At 44.4% G+C, this 14468-nt stretch overlaps 1 protein-coding gene across 9 annotated transcripts in view; it reads right to left on the bottom strand.

Moving 5' to 3' along the window:
* Nucleotides 1–14468, bottom strand: part of LOC126237066 (sodium bicarbonate cotransporter 3) — a 1007081-nt gene that overhangs the window by 12479 nt on the left and 980134 nt on the right. The gene's annotated exons all lie outside the window — the stretch shown is intronic.

The following is a 14468-nucleotide window of genomic DNA, read 5'->3' as shown; positions in this document are numbered from 1 at the left end:
GCTAACAAATTGTTTACATTTACTGTCCAGTCCTACAGACTGCTAATACAGCAGGTGTTATTCCACCACAGTACAGTGGGGTGCTTTCAATGGATGGATGGAGATTGGAGTTTTGTAGGACCAAACTACTATGGTCGTCGGTCCCTCCTTACTGGGTATGCCACAAGCATGAATGATGCCACAATCAAGGATTGGGGGGAAGGGGGGGGGGAGATAAAAGAAAACTGGCACAGGACAGCCATAAGAGGTGTTAAGAATAAAATATTAAGAGATTCATAGTAGTTGAAGATAATAGGATAGGAGAGATTTTAGCCAGAAGTGCTTTGAGGCTCACTGTGGCTTTTCATGTGACAGTAGGCGCACCTCAACTCAACCAGGCTCCCCCACCACTGCATGATGGCAACAGAGACTACTACTCACCTATAAGGGGCAGCCAAATGAAAATGAGACAGATGGAGAAAAGCAAGTAAACAGTTGATTATTTCAAAAGTAATCACCATAACAATATATTTACCCCACAGTGAGACAAGATACTCAATCCCTTCATAGAAAAAAGTCTGTGGGCCTATAAAACCACGATTCCATCCAGGCATGCATCTCTATGGCTGCTATGAATATCTTTCTTCGGGGCACCAAAAATATGGAAATCACATGTGGAGGGATTGGGACTGCATGGAGGATGTGAAAGGCTTTCCAGCGTAGCTTGTGAAGCATAGTCTAAACCAGGGGCAGGCAAACGTTGCACGCGGCTCATGAGTGCACAGCGCTGCACGTGTGCTGCTCGCGTGCAGGCGTCGACCGGGGCTGTGGCGACAGCCGGCAGGTTGCGGCAGTGTAGTGCCAGGCTAAGCTGCGGACGTTGATGCGAAGCGAGCACTATGTAGTGAACGTTGTATTTCAAGAAACGGAGATTTGCTATCTTTTAAAAAGTAATGGGAGAATACTTTTTTCTTTGTGCAAAAACGTGAAAATTCAAAATGTTTAATATGTGGCAGTATTCTCGCTGGTCAACGGAAGTTTAGTATTGAAGGCCATTATAATAAATTTCACAAGGACGAGTACAATTTATTGTCAGATTCTGAGCGGATGGGGAATTGACTGAGCTTAAGAAGACCGATCTGATGACACCAGATGAATCTGTCGTAGTTGGCCGGCCGGAGTGGCCGAGCGGTTCTAGGCACCACAGTCTGAAACCGTGCGACCGCTATGGTCGCAGGTTCGAATCCTGCCTCAGGCATGGATGTGTGTGATGTCCTTAGGTTAGTTAGGTTTAAGTAGTTCTAAGTTCTAGGGGACTGATGACCACAGCAGTTAAGTCCCATAGTGCTCAGAGCCATTTGAATTTGTCGTAGTTGCTGTTGTCACTAGAGATCTGCGACTTTCTCTCGTCATGTCTCTCATCTAACTGATCTAACATTTTATGGAGCACTGTTTTCAAGTTTTCAGGACGACAACAATAATAGCCCAGCGGTATGTGCAAGTTATAAGACTGCGCTTAATATAGCGAGAGCTGGAAAACCATTTGCTGAATTAATAAGTCTCGGTTAAGAGCAAACATCAGTGATGAAAATTTACGTAACTGTTTGTGTTTGTCTGTATGTAGAAATTTTGTTCCAGATATTAAACGTATTGTAAACTCCACCTGTGATAATTAAATAAAACGTATCGTAGGTAATAGGTACTCTTTCAAACCATGATTTCTTTCAAGCACTCCTACTAACCTTATTGATTCACTCAATAAAGCAAGCTAGGAAACAAAACGCATTACAGAGGAAGGAGCGGACAGAAGGTATGGTGGGGATGGGAGATAAGCGGGTGGCCAACTTGCCCCTGTGTGCACGCGGAAAACCTGTTAACTGCACGCGTGCAAGTGCACCGCACATGTGCAGGATTCCTGCCCGCCCCTGGTATAAACAATAGGCATACATACTGCAGTAAAGTCATTATCACCTTTTTCTTTGATTGCAAGGGCCCATTGCTATTCATTGACTTTCTGGAACACAGCACTATAATTAACACACAGTGGTACATGGATACTTTCCAAAAATTGAACAATGTCACCAATTCCAAACGCCCAGAAATGTTGATGATGGGATCATTCAGTTGCAGGATAATGCCACCTACATGTTAGCAGGTTTGTTTTGTCTATGCTGCAGAAGTTTTACTGGGAAACCCTTACACATCCTCCATACAGTCCCAATCTCAACCCACGTGATTTCCACATTTTGAAGTCCTGAAGAAAGACATTCATGGCCGTTGATTGGCTTCAGATGAAGAGGTGCACACCTGGATACAACCATGGTTCCATAGGCAATTGCAAACTTTTTTTCATGAAGATATTGAAAACTCAAAGTGGGAGAAATGTGTAAACAGTTATGGCAATTAATTTTGAAATAATGAACAGTTTGCTTACTTTTTAGGGTTCTATATCTCAATTGGTAAAAACAGAACCCTTATAGGATCACTTTTTTTGTCTGTCTGTCCATCTGACTGTTAAAAACCCTTTTCCTTAGTAATGGATAGACATATCAAGTTGAAATTTATGCCACATAATAAGGTCTACAATCCCTTGGCAGTGTAAAAAATTGAAGCTTTGCAATAAAAGATATGGCATTTTTTCCACATATTTTGATACTTGCAAACTGACTATCTACCTAAGTATGAATGGATGAACTGCCTATACAAACCATTAAGTTTGTTTGGAACCCACAGTGTGTGTGTCCCAAGTGCACTTGGCCATTTCTTTTTTTCCATCTGTCTCATTTTCATTTGACTACCCCTTACATCTAAAAGGAGGAGCACTAAAAGACTTTTAAGAAGGTACTGAGACTCAGGGTAATATTAAAAATGAATTGCGATGTCAGGTGACTAACCATCTCATTTTCTGGAGCAGCTGGAGATCCCCTGGGGCTAAAAGTGCAGCAGTATATGTTCCTTCAGCCCCATATAGTAGCCAGCAGGACCATAACAATGAAGGTTGCAAATAATGTAAAATGTAGCCACTGCTCAGCGATCAGGCCATAGGCCTGTTCAAACTGGCTGACTGCTGCCTACAAGGCAGTATGAGGAGCAATCTATGACTGTGGGACATGTGATCAGCATGCCACTAAACTCTCCAGCTGTTACTGCCAATAGATGAATCCTGATGGTGCCAGTAATTCTTCATTCAAACACAGACCCTTATTTGGACTCACAAGACTGAGTGGACTCCATTCCAGACTATCTGACCTCAGAAAAAGATCTGAGGAGGTACCAGAAATTGAAATTGGGTCCTTCTGCAATGAAGACAGCAAAGCTAATTGTTTGCCTATTGAGGCAATTTCAGATATATGTATGCAGTCACTCTGATAGACGAAATTTAAAACTTGATTTTTCCAGGATTTCTGGGAGTGACTCAACCACCTACAAAAGCTCAATATGTAGCAGCAAAGGTGGGACACTCCAATGGGATATGGGCACTGTCGGGAGAGTTCAAAAATTACAACAGGGTGGGGCAACCTGTCATAGGATGTACCATGGGAGCAAAGTGGAGGTGGCAGAGGACTGTGCACTTTTGGCAAAATGATCAAAGAGGAGACTGCCGCACAGCTGCAGATTTTTTAAGTTTGTAACTTATTGGTTAGGGGTATGGCATTCCATTCATTGTTCCATACATTAAAGAGTTTGTGATATATTTTCTGCATGTCAGACACTAGTATCTTTATTTCCAGAGCATCCTTCCCTGTAACCTCTTTGGCAAGCTGATCCATGAGTTCATTCCCCAGGTTCCAAATGTGACTGGAGGTCTGAGAAATGTAAATTATAGATTGCAGCGATCAGTCATCTTTTTTAACTTTTACTGTGCAGATCTAGATTTCGGCTAGAAGCCAGCCATTCTCAATGTTAAGAATACAAGAAGTACATAGTTAGATGATGTCATAAGACGTTGCAAATAATGGCTTAACTTGTATGGTTTGTATATTACATACCACTATTATTTTCGCTCAGTGCATGAAATGCCTGTTGATCAGGCATCATCCACAGTTCATTGAATACTACTGTTTGCGGAAGGCAGGCTGTTGGAGAACACATCAGTTGGTTACATGGTGCCGTCTATGTGAACTACATATATAAACTTCAAGGGAAGTAAAACACTTCAAATTTATTCCCAACAAGATGGTCTCAGTATGGGGAGCTCAATACCGGGAATGCTACAGACATATTTATTAATTATCTAGAAAACAGATTCTTTTCTGAAAATCCTTTGTTAGTGGACAAAATTGTGTACTACTTTAGGTACATAGATGACACACTGCTGCTAATACAGGGTAATGATGATGTCATCAAACACCATAGTAGCCAAATTTAATAAGTTGCATCAAACAGTTAAATTTACTTGTGACACTGAAATAAATAAATCTATTACTTTTCTAGATCTATCAATTTGAAATGAAAATGGCAGGCACATATTTGGTATATTTTGTAAAGAGACTTGTACTGATGGCATTGTGGATTTTACTTCAAACCACCTAGTTCAACATAAAAAGGCATTTTTCAATTTTGCTACCAATCGGTTGTTTAAAATTCTGCTGTCAAAAGATGAACACGGTGAAGAAATGCCAACAATAAGACACATTGCAAAAGTAAATAACTATCCATGGGACTTTGTAGATGCTATATATAAGAACATAGCTAATAAATACAAAAACCGGATGATGCTTTACAATAATAATATGGTTTCTAAAGAACATACTAAGTTTGTCAGCTTACCTTACTACAGAAAAATGAGCACTAGGATTGCTACTATCCTCAGAAAGTACAATATGACAGCGTCTTTTGGTACCAAAAATAACTTAGGATTTATTTTGCAACACTCTGTAGATGTAAAAAACATATTTCATGCAATTTTATGAAATTGACTGCCTGGACTGTAGGGCCTGTTATGTTGGCCAGAGAGGAAGGAGGCTGGAAATCAGGTTTGAAGAACACGTTGCATTGGGAAGAAAAGATACCATGGAGAAATCGAGTATGGCGGCACATTTGCTTAAAAAGAAACACAAGATGAAGACTTTGACATCCAGTGTGAGGTTGCTGCATAAGTGTGAGAAGGGCAGGTTCCTCGACCTCCTGGAAGAGCTCAAGATCTTCTGCCATCACAAAAATACCAGCAGCAACCTGATTAATGATGAGGTTGTTATGAAAAATGTGCAGTGCTGGGAATTGTTCGAAGATTTGTTGCTGGGAAGTGGTGTGGGGTTTGACCCAGTGGGAACGAGGTAGCACCTGCTGCCTTGCCAATATATAGCAGCCATTTGTATCATACTATACGAGTACGATGATTATAATTCTGAACCAACGGAATTTCTTGCATGATATGTTAATTCAGATGCATAAACAGTATTATTAACAACAATTCAATATATAGGTTGTTTACAAGGAAAATTGGTTTTAAGGGATAAAGAGGTTAGCACCCTCTATATCTATAGTGGAATAGCCAAATTGCACCAACTATGTATCTGACTGACATTTGGTGCCACCTATGAACCATTTAGTAAATATGATGAACAATATACTTATTATGTTTTAATAAAGGGAGATATAATATAAAGATAAATGTATTTAAGCCATATCAACTAATACGTGTATACAGCACGTGTCTTCTTGTGTTTTATAAATTTTAATAAATTTCTAAAAAAATTTTAAGAAGTTTCACCCACCTGACATAATTTAAATGTTTTAATAATAATAAAGGTCTCACAAGGAGTGAACATGGAAATTTTATTACTTGCTGGCAAATATGAAATAAGTCAGATAACAATGTAAGAATTTTACTTATGTTTCATTTTATGTAATTCTCATACAAATTTGAAGTGATTTACTTCCCTTGAAGTTTATATATGTAGTTCACATAGATGGTGCCATAGTAGTATTCAGTGAACTGTGGATGAAGCCCAACCAACAGGCATTACATGCATTGAGTGAAAATAATAGTGGTATGTAATGTACAAACCATATGAGTTAAGCCATTACTTGTAACTTTTTATGACATCATCTAACTATGTACTTTTGTATTCTTAGCATTGAGAATGGCTAGCTTCTAGCTGAAATCTAGATCTGCACAATAAAATTTAAAAAGGATGACTGATCGCTGCAATCTATAATTTACAAGTCAACAACAGTTGCTGAGTGCAACAGCTTTCTGAATGGAAGGTAACCTGATGTGAGAAATATTACCATGTTCCCATTGTCGTGGAGGACCAAGAGTAGAAGTTGTGTTTGCATCGCCAGTGTGAGCCAGAAACAACAGCGTGCTATAGCCTCTACACTGCTCACGAAGTCACTACATATTACAAAATACGTATGTGATTGGGTGTGGATGTAGAGGTGGGCATGTGTGATTACCACCAACTTTGCCATACAGATGCTGCATCCAATTGGTAGGGAATATTGTTCGCTGGTTCTCATGAATGTAAAGACAAAGCCTGTTTCAATCTTCAAACTCTTGATCCATCAGTATAGGTGACATCTCAACTGGAGAACTCACCAAGTACCAAGAGGTAAAATTGGTGAAGAACTGAGCAGTCTATCATATTATTTGCATCAAAAGAAGAATCCAGGCCAATTCATGGGTAAGCCATAAGCCAAGTATCATATGGGTGTTTGCAAGTGTGACATAATAAGAGAATTGAGAGATGGTAAGTAAAAGTGAAAACTGATAGACTGTGACAATGATAGAATTCCTCATTAAGATCGATTTTCTGGAAGTCTTGCTTCCTTATTCAGAAACAGAAGGTGTTGATCTGGATGTTTTGGGTGGCTATGGGTGTGTGTGGCCTAGTTGAAGAGAAGGCTATTTACACCTACAGTGAAAATGTACTTAATTCATTAAATAACAAATTACAAGCAGCAGGTATTTTCTGTGATTTGTCAAAGGCATTTGATTGTGTGAACCACAACATCCTTTTAAGTAAATTACAATTCTATGGTGTCACGGGCAGTGCTGCAAAATGGTTCAAGTCATACCTGACTAACAGGAAACAAAGGGTGTCAGTGCAAGGGACTAGTGAATTAAGTCATCAGTCATCATCAGAATGGGAAGAAATTACATGTGGTGTCCCACAAGGATCCATCTTAGGGCTGTGGCGTAGAGCGCCATAAATATCGATATTTGTTCTGTGCGCAAGTGTGCTATCTTTGAGGAGAGGGCTTTGGGGCAGGATGTTGGACGCTAACGGCAGTTAGCCTCCGGAATTGTATCTGTGTAGAAGCTAAGTGTGAATAAATCTGTATATGAGAGAATTCTAGTTGTTTACCTACGACTATACTATATTCCCTCACTGGTGACCCCGTTTTTGTGTAATACGCGTCCGAGTTACCGCCTGAAGGTTATTTACGCGCCTACCGCATCGGGTTTCTCCACGATCGCGAGGGCCTTTGTTCAGCTCCAGACAATGGCCTTTCAGCATTCACTGCCGCCCGGATTCCAGCAACATCTCTCCAGCACTCCTGCCGTCGTAGTGCACATGCCGCAAGAATCTTCGGAATCATTCAGCCAGAACATGCAGTGGAATTCATCGAGTGCCGCCAGTATCTTCCAACCGCCAACGGTCGTGGACTCTGGCTTTGTTAGCATGGACCTTCCCACGTGTTCTCCACAGCGTGTTGGTCGGAACATTCCTACTCCTGTGTCGAACACACAATTCAATACAGTTCGTGGTGTCGAGTGAGGTTTTGCTACTTTGGAAAATCCAGTAGTAAATTCAAACTCGAATCAGTTCCCGCCACGTGTGTATCCTTCCGCGCCGGCTAGTCAACAGGTGTTCAATGCTCGCCAAACAGCAAATATCACACCGAGTGTGCATCCTAGTGGACGTGTGTGGGATCCTTGTGTTGCTTCTAATCAAGTCAACAACTCTGTGCTGGACAGTAATTACTCTGACATTTACAACCAGCCCCACCACCCACGGTCGAGTGAATACTGTGTGCATAACGGACATTCACTGGCGTACTTAAGCACTTGTGGCTTCTCTCCGAGCTACCACGTCAATGAGAATGCACATTTTGACTACGATCCTCACACCGTTCGAGTGTCCGTCACTTCTCAGCCGCCGCCCCCCCCCCCCCCCCCCCCCCGGCGTCAAGTGAATTTCGCGATTCCCGCATTACAGGACGCCAATAATTCGGACTCAGAATCTTCTGCATGCTCTACTTCCGTCCGAAGTAATAGGCGCACCTCCACAGTGACTGCAGTGCCGAATCTGCCGAAATTACCAGACTTCAAACCTGCTCACCCGGAGTTCTGGTTTAACCTGGTTGAGCAAACATTCAATGTCTGTGCTTTGGACGACGACGCACGCTTCGCCTGCCTCATGAACCATCTTCACGACCGCGTCGATTTAATTTACGATCTGGTCAAAGCACCCCCCCTAGCAGGGAAGAATGCTGTGGCGAAACAGACAATACTGGAGCGCGTCTCTAAAACCAGGAGAGAAAATGTGTGACAGCTCATCTACGAAGAGCGTCTCGGCGACAGGTCTCCGTCCCAGCTGTGGCAGTGCATCCGTCTTCTCGTCGATGAGCAAGTTATGCCTGATGACACGCTCGCAGAAATCTGGACTGAAAAGCTGCCTTTGCCTGTCCAGACTGCAATCTCTGCGTATGAAGATAGGCCAGTAAATGAACGTTTACGCGCCGCCGACAGAGCATACTCTGCCAGGCAACGTGAGCTCCGTGCACTGCATTCTGGACGTGACCGCACTAAGACTCTTTCTGATGCCACGCCCTTGTCTGGTGCTGCTAATAACAAGTTCGTTAAACTAGCCGCCCGGCCTGCACCTTCAACTCCTCGCAACGACAGTGCATTGGCCTCTGTGGAAGACTATGGGGCACATATTCCGTCACCTAGCAACTACCCACAGGAGCACAGGCCCGCCCAACCTTACTGTTTCTTCCACGCGAGTCACGCCAGTCACCCTGTTCTTACCTAAACTCCAACCGCAGGTAGGCTATGGTGCCACCTCCTGCGATGTAAACAACGGGCACCATCCCACGTTGCACTCCGTTTCGGACAATAACAGTAAGTGTGGTCGAGTCTATGTTCGCGATTTACGATCAGGTGTATGTTTTCTGGTTGACACTGGCGCAGACGTCTCTTTGCTGCCAGTTCGACTAGCAACCAATAAAGTGCAACCACACAAAACAGTACTTCGTGCAGTGAACTTGTCTACCCTACAGTGTTCGGGTTCCACTTTGTATACAGTGAAACTTTCGCCCGAGTGCAAGCTGGAGTGGACGTTTCTAGTGTCAACAATTGAAGAACCTATTCTCGGAATTGATTTCCTCAAGCACTATCAGTTGTCACTAGATTTTGTGCAAAATACTGTGTTTTACCCCGCCCTTAACAAACATATTCCTTTCGCTTTGCTGAGTGACAGTTCGGCTAACACCAAACATGTGTGCTGTGCTAAGAAGTGTGTAGACCTATCCTTGGAGCTGCAATCTTGGACAAACAAGTGGCTAGTGGAGTGCGCCAAGTCTTCGAAGTTGCGGATGGAGTGTATGGAAATGCTGCTACATCTCCGCGACGTACACCACGAGTTGGCCTCCACACAACAACGCCTCGCGGCACTACAAGCAGACGACTCGTCGGCTACAGACAAGGTCAGTCCGTGCCAATCTGGTGTTCCCGTGCCCACACATGTTAACGACAATGTTGTGAACTCTGTAAACTTGTCAGCACCCCCTTTTGTAATGATAGGGTATGCCCGAGTGCTCATGCTCCTTGCGTTCCGAATGGACAATTAACTTGCCAAGCTCGCGACAATGAACTACGGCCATCTGCTGTCCGGCCACACCCACTCGTGCCTACAGTGCTCGTAGCGGCACGGCCCGCTAACAAGAACCAGTGTACCAACCTTGCCCATGTTAACACGTGTGCGGCCTTTACGCAGCCTACAAGCGGGTGGCACACCTGTACTTCCGTGCCCTCAGCGCCACAGCTTGGCCCGTCCGCCATTGCCTGCTCCGCTTCACGGACATCTGACTGTCGTGCCGTGCCACGTATTGCAGTAGTCACTAACACCACAGTTCATCGGTTACGTCTAACCGATGGGCCACCCATATCGCAACGTCCATGCCGCCTCAAGCCGGAATTTATGAAAATTGCAAAAGAACAATTGGACGATCTGTTACAAAAGGGAATAATTGAACCTTCTTCCGGTTGCTGGGCTAGTCCTATCCTGTTTGACCAAAAGAAAGACGGTACTTGGCGTATGGTCGGAGACTATAGGCGTTTAAATGCCCACACCATCATTGATAAATATCCGGTCCCACACATCGCAGACTTCAATCATGTGCTTGCAGGCGCAAAGTACTTCTCTGTTTTGGACTGTAAGCACGCATTTCATAAGATTCCTATGGCTCCGGAGGACATTGAGAAGACTGCCATAACCACTCCCTTCGGGCTGTTCCAATACAAATTTATGCCGTTTGGGTTGAAAAACGCCCCCCAAACGTGGCAGCGCTTCATCAATCAAACTTTATCCCATCTAGACTTTTGTTTCATATACATGGACGACATATTGGTTTTTGCTTCTACTTTGGAACAGAGTAAGGAGCGTGTTCAAGTCGTGACAGATATTTTAGCTGCTGCTGGTATTGAACTGAACAATAAAAAGACTCAATTGCACCAGTCATCCGTCACATTCCTAAGTTATGTTGTGTCATCGGACGGTCTGACACCACCACAGAACAAGATCAAGCCTGTTCTCGAGATGCTATGCCCTCAGACCTTTAGGGAATTACGCAGGTTCATCGGAAAAGTTAATTATTACCGGAAACATTTGCCAGCCGCTTCTGCGGTGCAGGCTCCTCTCACAGATGCTCTCGCTGGCCCACAAACTTCTGGCACCTGCCAGGTACCATGGACACCAGACATGGACAAGGCATTTAATGAACTCAAACAGCTGTTGGCCTCCGCTGTCACTATTGCTCACTCACGGGCGGACGCCACAATGTTTATCACTACTGACGCTAGTGACAATGCTATCGGCGCAGTACTGAGTCAGACATGCAACGATGTTACGACCCCCCTGCAGTTTTTCTCAAAAAAGCTAAACAACGCGCAGAAGAAATACTCAGCATTCGACAGAGAATTACTTGCAGTTTATGAGGCCATAAGACACTTCAGAACTGATGTTGAGGGACGAGATTTCTATGTGCTCACTGATCACAAGCCGTTGGTTCCTGCCATAAAAAATCCTGCGGCTGATCCGCCCCCACGACACTTTCGTCACATCGATTACATCTTGCAATTTACAAATTATATTCGCTACATCCGAGGAGCGGACAATGTGGTCGCTATTTTCTCTCGCGTGTTGGTGCTGTCACAACCTTAATTGACTTAACGGACCTACCTTGGTTGCAATCGGCAGACCCCGATACCATGCAGTTAATTTCAGACCACAGCTCCTCTCTCCAACCGGTACGCTCTACTTTCCCTGGCATAACTGACTTAGTGTGGTGTGATGAATCGACTGGTACGTTGCGGCCATTCATTCCCAAGCCCCTTCAACGCCAGGTCTTTGACAAACTACACACATTAGCACACCCCGGTGTCAAAGCTTCCATCCGTCTGGTAGCTGAACGGTTTGTCTGGAGAGACATGCGCCGTGACTGTCAGTCTTGGGCAAGGGCATGCATGGTGTGTCAACAGAACAAAGTTTCCAGGCACACTTCTCCACCCCTTGGCTGTTTTGCCCAACCGCCAGGCCGGTTTCACCATGTTCATGTCGACCTCGTAGGCCCTTTGCCCCCCTCCGAGGGTTTCCATTACTTGTTTACAGCTATTGACAGGATGACTCGGTGGGCTGAGGCTGTGCCTATTCCGAACATTACCTCTGAGACAGTAAGTCGAGCATTCTTAGATTCGTGGATCTCTAGATTTGGCTCACCTGTTTACCTCACCACTGACCAGGGGCGACAATTCGAGTCTTCAGTTTTCTCTGACTTACGTAAAATGTGTGGTATTGTCAAAATTCATACTTCTGCATACCACCCCCAAAGCAATGGGCTTGTCGAGCGATGGCATCACACCTTAAAGTCTGCCCTGCGTTGCCATGACTCACTATGGACAGAGGCACTGCCCTTCGTGCTTCTTGGCCTTCGTGCGACTTTCAAGGAAGACCTCAAGGGTTCCGTAGCCGAGTTTGTGTATGGCCAACCTCTGGTTTTGCCTGGAGAATTAGTCACTCTGACCCCACTTCCACGGCCCTCTGAACTCCCGTCACTTCTCGAGCGGGTGCGCTTGCACTGCAGCAAAATTCAGCCGCCACCTCCGGCTGCTCATACACCTCCGCGCGTGTACGTACCGCGCACGCTAGACTCTTGTGAGTACGTGTTTCTCAGAGACGACTCAGTCAATGCCCCGCTTCAGTTGCCCTACACAGGTCCTTACAAGGTCATCAAACACTCTGAGAATAACATGGATCTCCTCATAAAAGACTCTGTAACCACGGTCTCACTCAACCGAGTGAAACCAGCTTTCATTGAGCCTCAGGTGAACCTCCATGATTCTGCCCCTATTTCTCCCACTCCTGCTTCGAGTGGCCATCCATCTTCCCACACCATGCATTTGGGTATTGATTCTCCACAGCGTGCTTCTCTGCCGAGCACTGATCCTTCTCCGCGTTCATCTAATTCGAGTGGCCAATCTTTTTGGGGCTTCACTCCTCACAGCCCTCGCAGTCGAACTGCCAACCACTCGGATTCTACCATTGTGTTACCATCTTCGTGTGACAGCTCTTTGTCATGCCGTTCAATCCACGCTGGCTCCTCGTTGCCTTCGGTCACGCTCCCTCGTCTGTCAGCTGATCACCCGAGGTTGTCTCCTGCACAGTCCAGTGCACCTGCCACCCCCCTCTTAGCAGATGCTTCCCCCTGCCATGGCTTTCTCACACCTCCCTGCCTCCCTACCATTGCTCGTACAGGTGCCATCCAAGAATTCACAACACATGTGCACCCTGATGACACACATAAATTATCTGTTGTCGTAGATGGCGATACGGTGTGTGTGGTACTCGCGTGTGACAATACTGAGGGAGGAAGTGCAGAATCTCGTGTGGTGCGCCGCTTTAAATTGAGCAGAAGTGCTGCGTGTGGGAATTTGCGTGCCTTTGTTAGGCCTTCTGGCAAGGTGATTCTCCGCCTGCCAGCTGACGAAGTGCTACACCTCCACTCCAGGACAGGACGTCGTCTTCAGCCGCTGGCGTCGCTTGCTGACTTCACCGTCGATGTACCGGGTTTCACCCCCCAGTCTCCTACCAGTCGACCGCTTCCGCCTGACGCAGAAGAACTGTGCGTTACCTTCCTAACTTCTCACCCCCCCCCCCCCCATTCACAGGGACGTACTCCATACTGTGCAGGGGGGGGGGGGCTATGTGGCGTAGAGTGCCATAAATATCGATATTTGTTCTGTGCGCAAGTGTGCTATCTTTGAGGAGAGGGCTTTGGGGCAGGATGTTGGACGCTAACGGCAGTTAGCCTCCGGACTTGTATCTGTGTAGAAGCTAAGTGTGAATAAATCTGTATATGAGAGAATTCTAGTTGTTTACCTACGACTATACTATATTCCCTCAGGGCCATTGCTTTTTCTTGTGTACATTAATGATCTCTCATCAGTTACACTGCCAGAAGCAGAGTTCGTTTTGTTTGCAGATGACACAAGTATTGCAATAAATAGTATGTCAAGTGTAGTTCTAGAAAGATCTGCTAATGATATTTTCATGGATATTAATAAATGGTTTAAAGCCAACGCACTGACATTAAACTTCGAAAAGACTCACTATATGCAATTCAGAACCTGTAAGAGGTTTCCACCCAGCATATGCATAAAATACGAAGAAGAGCAGATAGAAGAGGTTGACTGTCTTAAATTCCTGGGATTACAACTTGATAATAAATTCAGTTGGGAAGAGCACACCACAGAACTGCAGAAACGCCTTAACAAATCTGTATTTGCAATTTGTGTTAGCAGACATAGGTGACATAAAAATGAAAAAGCTTGCATACTTTGCCTACTTTCATTACATAATGTCATATGGTATAATATTTTGGGGCAACTCTTCAAGTCAAACAAAAGTTTTCAGAGTCCAAAAGCATGTAATACGTATTATTTGTGGAGTAAATTCATGGGCGTCCTGTAGAAACCTCTTCAAAGAACTGGGTATACTAACTACTGCCTCTCAGTATATTTACTCATTAATGAAATTTGTCCTAAATAATATATCTCTTTTTCCAACAAACAGCTCAGTTCATACATACAATACCAGGAACAAAAATGATCTGCACAAGGACTTAAAAGCACTTACTTTAGTTCAAAAAGGGGTCCACTACTCAGGAACACTCATCTTCAATAATTTGCCAGTAAACATAAAAAATTTAGTTACAAATAAAGATCAGTTTAAAAGGAGCCTGAAAGACTTACTAGTGGC

Source organism: Schistocerca nitens, chromosome 2 (genome assembly GCF_023898315.1).
Source record: "Schistocerca nitens isolate TAMUIC-IGC-003100 chromosome 2, iqSchNite1.1, whole genome shotgun sequence".
In the NCBI taxonomy this organism is placed as follows: Eukaryota; Metazoa; Arthropoda; class Insecta; order Orthoptera; family Acrididae; genus Schistocerca; species Schistocerca nitens.
The sequence above is the reverse complement of the archived record's forward strand: the minus strand, read 5'-3'. Positions and strand labels throughout refer to the sequence as shown.